This window comes from Bactrocera latifrons, unplaced genomic scaffold (assembly GCF_001853355.1).
Source record: "Bactrocera latifrons isolate USDA-ARS-PBARC rearing strain unplaced genomic scaffold, ASM185335v1 scaffold_57, whole genome shotgun sequence".
In the NCBI taxonomy this organism is placed as follows: Eukaryota; Metazoa; Arthropoda; class Insecta; order Diptera; family Tephritidae; genus Bactrocera; species Bactrocera latifrons.
In genome coordinates this window covers 404,707-416,945 of record NW_017537234.1, presented here as the reverse complement: position 1 = coordinate 416,945, position 12,239 = coordinate 404,707, and positions in this window count along the sequence as shown.

Genomic DNA, 12,239 nt, shown 5'->3' with positions numbered 1-12,239 from the left:
AATTAAAATTATTCAAAATATGCCACAATACTTAAACAAAACTATTATAGAAAACTTGTTAATTTTTATAAGAAAGGAAAATTATATGAAAAAGTAACAAAGTTTAAAAAATTAAATGAAATTTAGAAAATTAAATAGAATTAAAAAGAAATTTTTTATTTTTAACAGAATATTTAATTTAAATTACGAAAAAAATTAACATGTAAAATTAGTAAAAAAATAATAATTAAAATTACAACGGAACAAATATTAAAAGAAAAAAATTTATTTTGATAAAAAAGGAAAATATATAACAATGTACCAAGTTTAAAAAAATTAAATGTAATTAAAAAAACTAAGTTTCACTTAAAAAAATTAACTGAAATAAAAAAATTAAGTTAAAAAAATTAAGAATAATAATTTATGTTGAATGAATTGAAAATTCTACAAAATTCGCGACAATTATTAATTTCAATTATGGAAAAAAATTAAATTGCAAAAATTAGAAATATAACATATTCAATTCATATATTTTAAATTTAAAAATAAAATTATAAAAAAATAGTTTTTCTTTTCTAAAATTTTGTTTTTGGTTTTTAAAAAAATTGCTTTAAATTAAAAAAGTCTTTGCTTCAAATTGAAAAGAATTAATGATTAAAGAAATTTCGGAAAAAATCGTAATTACAAATTTTCAAACTTAAGAAAAGAACTTTGAAATCGTAAATGTAAAATTCTAACTAAATACCTCAAAGACTGGCCTGTCAATAAAGCCCCTAAAGCCTTGCATTGCATTAAATTCAATGTGCAACAAAATGGCGTTTGCTATGCACCAACAACCAGCCACGTTGAACCACTAACTTGGCGTTTTTTATAATCCAACTCAAATAGAAAAGAAACAAAACTGCCAAAGACATTAAATGCAACACTGCGCGGCAGTTAATAATGGCGTGGCGGCGGCTTTCGCGCGGTATCATGACGCTGTCGCCGCTATTGCCGACGCGTTGTAACAATGGCGTGCCACCAATAAGCAAAAATAGCTATGAGGCACAAACGACCAACGCGACAACAACAAAAACTGCCAACCAACCAGTCAGGCAGCTCTCTAGTGCGGCTAACAAACCGTGGGACGTCCACATGTCTAAGACGCCCGGTGTGGCCTAAGCCGCGCGGTTTGCTAGTGTGGTGCGCTGCTGCAGCGTGTAGTGGCAAGCGCGTGTGGGGTCCCGGCTACGGAGACTTTTCCTTTCCTTTTTCGCTTTTTTTGCGCTCTTGCATTGCAATGGCGTTTGCGCTGTGGCTGTGTGGCATGGCGTGACGTGACTCGCAGCCACGACGAATAAAGTGATCAACTGGCTAGCGCGTTGCCTGGCACTTTGAGTGCAACAAATAGAAAAGGAATGCATAAAAATAAAAGTGAATGGGTGGTGACGTTGATGCGCGGCTAGCGTCATGGTGAATGTATGGGCTGGCAGGCCTGCGCGGCGGCAGTTTGGTTGGCTGTCGGCGCTGTGGACTTGACTAGGCGAGGCTATAAATTCAGCGTATCAACAGTTTTTGTATTTCTACGTTATTACTGTTGTTGCTTTTGGCTTATAAGCCATAAAAATATACATATGAGGCCGGGGCGCGTTTTATATGTCACCAAGCTTGTGACTAAAATGTTGAAGAATATTTAATTTTGTTGCTTTTCTATTATTATTTACTTGTTTTTATTATATTTTGTTATCTTTGCTGAATTTTTTTTTTGTTACTTTTTCTGTAAATTTTTTATCTTGCAACCGCGCGCCTTGTTCATCTTGGCGCGCAGAAAAAATTATGGTAATTAAAAACAGCGCGCTTAAAAAATATAAAACTGCTTTTGCTTAAATTTAATTTTGTTTTTATTTGTGTCATTTTAGGCGACGGCTGCATCGCGGTGTAGCGCGCTGCTTTGCGCGACGTTGGCCCCTGTGTGCGCGCTATGCGCAGCGTGCTGTAAACTTGTCGCGCGCATGCTGTGCGGTCTTGCAACAACAACAAGCGCTTAACATATAATCCAACAAYAACAATACTTCAACAACAACATTAAACGTCATAACCAACAGCGTCAGAGACGCGCGTTGTTGCGGCAGCCAAATCTCATATTTATGCGCTTACTACCTACTTAGTCGCCGCTATTACAGGTAAGTGCATATGCACACTACACATACATATATCTGCTATACATAAATACATATGTACCGTATAATCAGGCGCGTTTGCGCGTTTGCGCGCTTGTCGCCTGTTGTCTGATTCGATTCGTTGCATGTCATAGTCATGAAGCAATTAAAAAAAGCAAAAGCAGCTTTTGTCCACCAACCTTTCCCAGCGCGAAGCGGTGCGCTCAGCTCAGCGCGATCCCAGATACAGCTATTAACGAATCAAATCAATATTTTATGTGTCCGTCGCGTCACACAGCGACTGTGTGTGACTAAATTGTGTGTGCCACATACATGCGCACCTATGCAGTCATTTATATGTCCAGCTCAAATTTATTGGCATATATTATTTCTTTGTATTAAGGTATTAAAACAATAAATGCGTCGACAACACCATCAGCAGCGGCACTGGTGGTTCATATGGAAACGCGGTCAGTTAGCTTGGGTGGTCAAAAATGCAGCAGGTAATTAATGACGGGGTAAAAGTTACAAGAAAGCTTAGTTTAATGATATCTTTAGGGGCTACTTAAGTAGACTGGTGGTCTTTCGCAAGACTGACGCTTTATAGCGATTGATTATTGAGCGTCGGCAGGCGAAAAAAAGACTCGCTACATCATTTTCGGAGGGTTTACGAAGAGAGTATTGTCTGTAGATGTATCTTACGAGATCGAAAATATATCGATTGATTGTTTATATGTAGAATGAAAATATTCTTAAGAAATTAGCAAATTCAGCGACAGTAACTAGTTAGGAACTAGTTGTGAAAATCACAAATAATTTCTATTAGCAAAAATACTGTTTTTAGATAAATATGGAGAAGAAAAGAAACTGGACCAAAAGTAACTAGTTGGTTACTAGTTAAAATAATTATCAATAATAGTTTTTCAACGGAATTTCAACATTCTATACAAGCAATTGCTTTGCTGGCACACGAAATCTATGTTTGTCCCGCTTGCTATGGTCTTTGCAACTATGAAAAACGCATAAAACAAGCGTGTGTTCTCAAATATTATATTTCCTTGAAATTTGCCAGCATTTTATATGCAATTATTGCTGTGTAAACTATCTTATACACTTTGCGAGATTATCTTGCTAAATTATTGATTAGTAAGCTCAAGAACAAACTTGCTTTACAAAGCTTTACATATATGTATGTATATATATACATGTATATTTAGCAATTTATAAAGCACTCAATGCTTAGCGAAAAACTACACTGACGCACATATTAGGCATACAAACTACATCAATTCCACGAAGTTCAAGATTGTCGAAGTTAATGACCAAAAAAGCTTACAATGTTGCAACACAGTGGTGTATTTGTGGGAGAATATGAATAAATTAGTGATGTTAAAGGGGTACTCATGACTGCTTAGTGTAAGAAGTCACTTAAAAGTGTTTGAAATTGACTAAATTGTTGACAACTGGCAGCTCTTCACTAGGCTCAAACTACTTACTAAGAATTTTTGCATACAAGTTTTTAAAAAAATTGCAAGCCATTAATGTCATTTTTTTTAAAAATTGTCAGTTTTTAATATTAATACATTAAATGTGAAATTTTGTAAGTAGTTGTGGACTAGTTACTTTTGAACCAGTTTTTACTTTTTGTTGTTTTTCAATCAAACATATAGTAAAGAAACTAATTATATGTTTTCTATATTCTTAATAATTTTAAACTAGTTTGAAACTAGTTACTTAGGGATAAATCTATTTCGTTTGTATTGAAAAATATTTATTTTCGAATTAAATATAATGTCAACGCTAGTAGTCTTTATTTCACTTAAATTTGAAATTCAAATGTCGGCTATAGATCGCCTAACACTAGAAATAGTGCTCAGCAGCATGTTGCAACAATGTTGAAAGCAAAGCTTTTAAAAATTTATTTTGAGAAATTTATTTTTCCATCCTTTTCTTCCGCCCAACCCACTGTGCAACTGTCGCATATAAATAAACATGAGCCTGCGCAATTGTCGCAGCATTGCGACTGGACTTGCAACAATTTGCAACGGATAGTTCAATTAAATCGCAGGAATGTGCAACAAATAAAACCGCTAAGCCAAGGCAATGCTATAACTCACAGCAGCCGCGCGGACCACAAGCAATACAAAAAGACTTTTAAAAAGACGCCGCACAGAGTGTGTACAAAGCAACAACAATGCGTGCCACATCAGCAGCAACAGCGATGTGATCGATTTGTAGATGCGCAGCCAAAGGTTGTGCGCTTGGCGCATTAAATGCGGCAATTGAACATGAAGTAATCAACACGTTGCGGTCGTAATTGTGTTGTTGCACGTTGTGCGAATGGCCATACAAAGTAAGCGAAAAAATATAAAAATGGAAAAATTAAAGCGCAAATGACGATTGATGATGAAAAAAAGTTGCGCGCACATACACATGAATATGCAACAATGCGTGTTGCACTGTGACAAATGCGTGTTGCGCGTTCCCAAATGAAGTTGAAACAGCACAGTGGTAACGCGACAAGTCAATGATGTGCAACAAAAACTTGAATGAAGCGACGGAGAAATTTTTAGTTGAATAACTTACATTACAACAACAACAACAATAAACACAYAAAGATGCATGCAACTTTGACCAAATTTGGTAAGAGCCAGTGCAACACAACGGAAACGTGACAGCAACAGGCGCAGCAGCATGTCAGCGCGCTTAACTGTTCTGTGTCGAAGGTGCAACGTGCTGTGGCAAGACGCTTGTCAAGTGCGCTTTAAATGATTATGTGTTTGTTTTGAAGCTGTAGATGTTGCTGCCACTGCGTGGTAATTTATTGTAATGACAACATGTTGTACAACAACTGAAGCGACGCGCAACAACAACAATAATAGCGCGCAATACATGCGTGCAGCAAGCGCGCGCGGCAAGTGTTGCGCACCTTGGGGGCAATTTAATGGATTTGGGTTAAGCTTAATGCCAAAACAACAGCAGTTGCAGCTAAAAGCAACAACAACACAATTCGCTGCGGCGGCAGTTTGCGGTGTAAGCGCTCGCAAATCGTCAATATTATTGTGTTGCAAGCATGACAATTACGCGTCTACGTGTGACTATGCCGGCGATTACTGCAAAAGCAACAACAAAAACGAAAAACCACAACAACAACAAGAAAAATCACTAACACATTGCTTGCTGCTGCTGCAACAGCAGCCAACATATGTTGCGCCCATGTAACAGGCATGCTTTGAATGCGCCACATGCTTGTGGCATGTTCTGTGACGTATTTGGCTTTGGCCAACTGCAATTTGGCACAAAGAACTAAAACAGCAAATGCTACAAATCAATAAATGCAATAAAATAAGATCTACAACATATTTAATTAAGACATTGTTGGCGCGGCATGTTTAGAGCGTTCCTGCCACATGCAATTATGCATAGATAGATTGTTGTAACAACTGGATTTATGTTGCATGTGCGTGCTACGCCGTTAATACATTGTAAATGCGTGCCTCAAATAGACCACGCTTAGTCAAAGCTCGTCATGTGAGCTTTCCTTTCTAGCCTGCAGCAACTAATTGCCGCGCGGTTACTCGGAACGCTTGTACAGCTGACAGAAGACGCTTGCACTAAATCATCTGTTCCGCCGAAAGTATGAGTTCAACTGTACCGTCTTTGTATATGCGTAGAAAAAAGTTCAGCCTCAATTGACACCGCCATAAAGCTCTGAGGAACCAAATAAGCGTGACTTATTTGCAACAGTGCAACTCTGTATAGACTTACACCGCTGCCGGCTGACAGAACCGGCGGCTTTCTTCACAGTGCTCTCTCAATAGCTTATGCTGATCTTGCCGCCACTTGCTACTAGACTCTGTGGCACCAAAATCGGACAAACCAAGCTTGACGCTCGTCTAAATGGCAAACAGTTCTTAGAGTTCGAAGGAATTTCAAGCATTCTGCGAGTTAATTACTTCATTCTGTAAACAAAGTGGCTCTGAACTAATTATCTTTTCTGTTTGGTAGGTTTGTGAAGCGTATAAGCCCAAAATGGTTAGATTAAGCGAAGTTAAATGAGTTAGATTAAGTTAGGTTGGGTTATACATGGTATAATTGCCTTAGATTAGGTTGGGTTCGAAGAAAAAGAGAAGCTAGAACAAGATTAAGGTTAGAACAAGAAAAAACTTGTTTGTACGGAACAAATAAGAGAATTATCCATGCAAGGATTTATTTTTGATTATTCAGTGTGTATGGCAGCTATATGATATAGTGAACCGGTCTGAGCAATTTCTTTGGAGGTTGTAGCCGTGCTTAGGGCAATTATCTGTGCCAAATTTGGTGAAGTTATCTCGTCAAATAAAAAAGTTTTCCATACAAGGAATAAGTAGAAAAATATTGGGAAGGAAGGAAACCTAACAGTCGAATATTTTAACGACAAGAGAGTCGGTCCAAGGCAATCGTTTTTAAGTATTCTAAATTACAATCGTTTTAGCATTTTCCAATTACCATCAATGATATTTTTTTCTAAGTGGCCTATAAGTAGGTATGCGTTAGGTATAGGCGCCTCACGTGGCAGTTTGAATTCTCAGGCAAGCTTATGGCAAATAAAGATATAATAAAAATAATACACTGTTCAAATAATTGGTTGTTTTCAGAATAAAAATTGATAATTTGGAAAGTGATAGGTGAACATTTTGTGGAGAAATTTTTTTTCTTTTAGAATGAAATACATACATATGTGGTAACAGAAAATTTCCTTTTTGAACCAAAAAAGTTAGAGTTTTTATAAAAAAAAAATTCCTAGAAAAAATTTCGAAAATTTTTACAAAGTGTTACCAAAAACTTTTTTTATTAAGAAAAATGTTGAATTTTTTTATAAAACATTTTTTTGAAAATCATTCCAAATTCTAAAAATTTTGCTTAGTACGAAAAAATATGCGTTTTTTTATAAAAAAAATTTACACAAAAAAAAATCGAAAATGCTTAAGAAATTCTTAAGTTTTTCCAAAAAAGTTGTAAGTTGGAGTGCTTTGAAATAAAACAATTTTCTTAAAAAAAAAAATTATTTCGAAAATTTTTTCAAAATTCCAAATGTTTCCAAAATTTTTTTGTAGTACGAAAAAGTTGAACTTTTTTAAAAATTTTGTCAGATAAAACAAATTTCGAAAATATATTTCCAAAAATTTTTCAGTACGAAAAAATTTGGGAATCTTTGTTTTATAAAAAAAGAGAACAAATTTCAAAATATTAAAAAATAAAACCAAAAAATTAGACATTTTTTCCAAAACTCCGAAAACTTCCTCTAGTACGAAATAAAAAAAAATCCTGTACAAAAATTTCGAAAACATTTGTTTTAGTACAAAAAAATGTGGATTCTTTTACTAAAATGAAGAAAAAAAAATCAAAATAATTTCTAAAATTTTTCCAAAAAACTATAAAATATTTTCAAATCTTTTTTTGGTCTAAGAAAAATCGGAATATATTATTCCAAAAAAAAAAATGTCTTTTGGCGCCGAAAAATTTTCTTTTTAAAATTTACTTTTTTCCATACTTTGAGCTATGAAATTAAATGAAAAACATTTGTGAATTATCGGCAGCAAAACCCACAAACCGGATGAATAAATAATTTCATTTATATCTATTTTTATTGTTAATATGTTTTTTTTTTTACTGGTAATAATCTTCCATAGCCATCTTAGCCATTAACCTTTCACAATTTTTTATGTTTCCTAAATTTTTTATCGATTTTTCTTATCTCTAATAATATTTTTTAAACCCAAATTATACCTTCCAAACACCAAACACCGATTTTTTTGTATGCATAACACTTCATTATGGTCACCACAGTCGCTTCATTACTTTATTAACATCTTCTTTATTAAAATTGTTCTCTGTTTTTATTATACTTTTATTATAATTATCGACTATTTCCATTATGCGGAGTTCGCTTTTTTGTAGCTTTCATGTACGGAGACCACCGTTGTCGCCATTTGACTAATTTATGCATGGCACTTGCTCCCAAAGCGGCGTACCCGCATATACCATAAACCTCTCTTGTATGTAGCGCAGCTCTGCAGCATCAATCGTGGCTACCTACTCGCCGATACAAGGGTCAGCAGCAGCAACTCGCTTCTGTGTGATGTTTACGAGCACATTAGTCGCTTTTGTTTTTCGGTAATTTAAAATTCAAAATAGTTTTGATTTCGTTCAAAAATAAAATAAAGAATTGGAAGGCATTTGTATAATTTTCCCACAAATTTGGTGCTTTGCAATTTACCTCACACCTCGTTGTGGCGAACGAACGTGTTAGCAATCAGCCGATCGCTCTACTCTAAAATTATACTTAGAGATGTAGCCATCTGTATATATATTATATAGACAAAGCCATATATGTTTGTAAACTTGTATAATATTTTGTGAAAAGTGTAGTGTGTCTTCGTTAGATTAATTGCGGCCTCGTGCAGCCTTAACGGCGTATTAGAGTAGCGGGCAATCAGGTAGTCAGCAGTCAGTAGCGGTGATAAGCGCACGAGGAAACAAGCTGTGCACTTTAGAAATAACAAAAAATTAGAAATTCTAAATATAACGGAATTTAGTATTTATTTTGGTTTTGGAGATTTAAAAGGCTTTTTTTAGAGCTTTGCTGCCAAGTTTTTGAGGCATAGTTCTCTCAGAAAATAAAAAAAGATATTTCCGTCAGAATTCAGATTTTCAATTCATATTTATTGAAAATAAATAATTTATCAAAAGTAACCCCCTAGAAAGCTTTGCTAATAGTAAAAAGCTTTTTTAGTTCATATTTATTTTTTAAGAAATAATAAAAAAATAAGCTTTATACTTATCTTTCAAGAAGTTCGAAAAAGCTATTTCAAAAGCTTGGCTGTTACAAAACAGCTTCTTAAATGCGTTTTTTTTTTAACTCAGACTTTTACTGAAGTCGTTAATCTTTTAAAAAGCTTTTTCGAACTTAACATTTGCAACAGAACTTCAGATAATTGTATTGAAGAAGTTTAAAAATCTTTTGAGAAGTTTCAAAAACTCTTCCAAAAGCATCGCTGTTACAAAACTAAAGGTTTAAGGATTTAGAAACATGCTTTTTGAAAGCTTTACTAGTTTTGAAAGCTTTTTTAGAACTTAAAATTCTTCTTAGAGCTACAAATACTTGTATATTTATTTTTCAATAAGTTTGCATATGTTTTTCAAAAGCTTTGCTGTAAAAAATTGCTTTTAAAATTAATTTTTATTTTTTAAGAAATCAGAAAAAAAATTTCTGGGAGCTTTTTAGGACTTAACACTAGCACCAGAACTTCAAATACTAAATACAAGGAGTTTATATAATTTTTAAAGAAGTTTCGAAGCCTTCGCAGAAGCTTCGCTGTTAAAAAAAAGATGTTACGTCGTAGCACATGTCGTGATTTAATGCCATATCAGGCATGTGTTAAGTAATACAAGCTGTTAATATATAATTATGAATGATCATAATAGCAGATATCAAGTGGTGATATCACTTTTTGTGATGTGATGTCCCATCATATGATGCCATATCAGACGTCGCCAGTTTTTTTTAATTAATTAATACTACATCATATGATGTGACGTCTCTTGTTGTGAAAATATTTTTTTGTCAAATTAGTACTACATCATATGATGTGACGTCACGTGTTGTGAAAATAATTTTTTGTCAAATTAGTACTACATCGTGTGATGTGACGTCACATGTTCTGAAAATTATTTTTATTCAATTTAATACTATCTACTGTGCTCTGCTTTTGCTGAGTAAATTTTCAACTGAATTTATTTGATATGCCATTGCCTGATCATATGATGCGATATGCTTAAATGCATTAAGTAAATCTTGCCATTGTGGTCATTAGCGCAAATAGCGCACATTAGAAAAACAAGTAACGCAAGTGCACGCATAATTAAGTCATTCTACACATTCTCATTCTTCTTCTTGCTTTTCTGCCTTTACTTGGCAACGAAAGCACCGCTAAGAATTTAATAAGCGCGCATCGGCTTGCATGCCATATTAGCAAAATATATAATCAATTAGCAAAGCGCAGCATAATAGCAATCATAAAAAGCTGAATCTATGCACACGCGCTGTCAAAGCACGCCAAACGCAAACTACAAATACACACGCCAGCGCGCACGCACTGCCATTTTTGTAAGCGCAGCGCTGAGGCGGCGGCGTACAACAAAGCGTCAGCGCGTCTCATAAGTGCCAAATGCATGGACAAGTACGTATAAGTACACTACGCATATCTACATAAAAGTACCGCACAGCACAAAAGCGCGTCACAATTATGTCGCCGCGGCCGCCTCTCCCAAGCCACTCGCCTAATAAATAGTAAATAAATTATGAAAAATAATCATAATAGAATGTTATGGCATAAATTGAAATGAAAATGCGTACTGCGAGTGGCAGCTATGCGCTGCTCCATATATGCATGTGTGCGCCGTCATGTGTCAGGCGAGTTGTCAGCCGCTTTAGTGCGTACTATACTCCTTCCTAAGTAAGTGAGTCGCTAGTAAATGTTCACAAGTAAGTTATTGGCGTTGCTGGTGCGTTATTCGCACTCGATTGTACGCGCTTTTTGATATTTATGGCTCTTCAGCAACGGTCATTTGTCACAATTACGCGACCAAATTGTCAGCGACAGTAAAACTGCGCGAGAAAAATTGTAGATAAAAGCAATAATAAATGGAAAAGTAGGCGAAATTGAATTGCGCGCGCCCAACAGCAAGCATTTCGCTGCACCATTGTGCGGTGACGTCCAGTGGTGGCTAGAGCGGTAGAGATTTTGTGACTGAAAATGCTAGCAAATATTTTAGGACCCTATCGGGTGAAATGTCCATTATTTATTACAGGACAGCGAAGATATCACACTGGAATACTCGGCTGATTTTGATAAGCATACAATTGATTTAAACTCTCGTCAGAAATAATCAAATATGAAGGGTTGTTAATCACAAATTTACTGTCAAAATGCAGTAATCAATAATCCGTAATTTTCAACAGTAATTGGTAATCAAAAATAAACGGTCAGTAATCAATAACTTACTGTCACAAATCAATAGAAATAATCAAAAATTAAAGTGTCAGTAATCAGTAATCAGTTTACTGGAAAATTTCAACAATCAAAACCAGTAGCAATATCAGTAAACAAAAACAGTAATATAATATGGTAATCCAAAATTAATGGTAGGTAATCAGTAATCATAAATTTGCTGTCAGTAATCAATGACCAATAATCACAACTAATGGTAGTAATCCCTTATCAATATTAGACGTTTGTTAATCATTATTAATCCTGGATTAAATGAATTACTAACTAATAATCAATATCAATTATTTAATAATACGAATTAGTAATTATGAATAATTAATAATAACTATTCAATGATCTGTAATCTGTAATCAGTAAACTATAATTTAAAATTAATAATACTTATTTGATAATCAGTAATCAATTACTATTTGCTAAAATCGGTGGTCAGTAATAATAATCATACAACAGTAATTAATAGTAACAATAGTCAGTAATCAATAATTCACGACCAGTAATAAATAATTAATAACACATTGAAAACCATCACTGTAATCGCTAAAAAATAAGTAGTAATCCATAAGTAATCAATAACTATCAATTAGTAATCAATATTTAATAATATAAATTAATAAGTACTAAATATGAGTAATCAATAATTAACGTTCAGTGGATGGTAGTTGATAATTAATGTTCAGTTATCATTAATCAATACATTATCCATTATCAATATTAATTAATCATCACGGTTAATCCCCAACAAACAATCAGTAATCCATAAGTAATCAAAAATTATCAGTTAATAATCATTATTTAATTATATAAGTTAAAAAATACTAAGTATTAGTAATCAGTAATTAATAATCAGTGGACGGTAATCCATAATTAACGTTCAGTAATTAATGACAAAAAACCAGTAATCACTTATGAAGGGTCAGTAATCGGTAGTCAATTAATAATCATTACTTAATAATAAAAATCAGTAATTACTAAAACTGAATAATTAGTAACTAGTAATTAGTAATTAAAAATCAGTAATCAATAACTGCATACTTAAAATAAATATTAACAATCAATTATTTAATGTAAA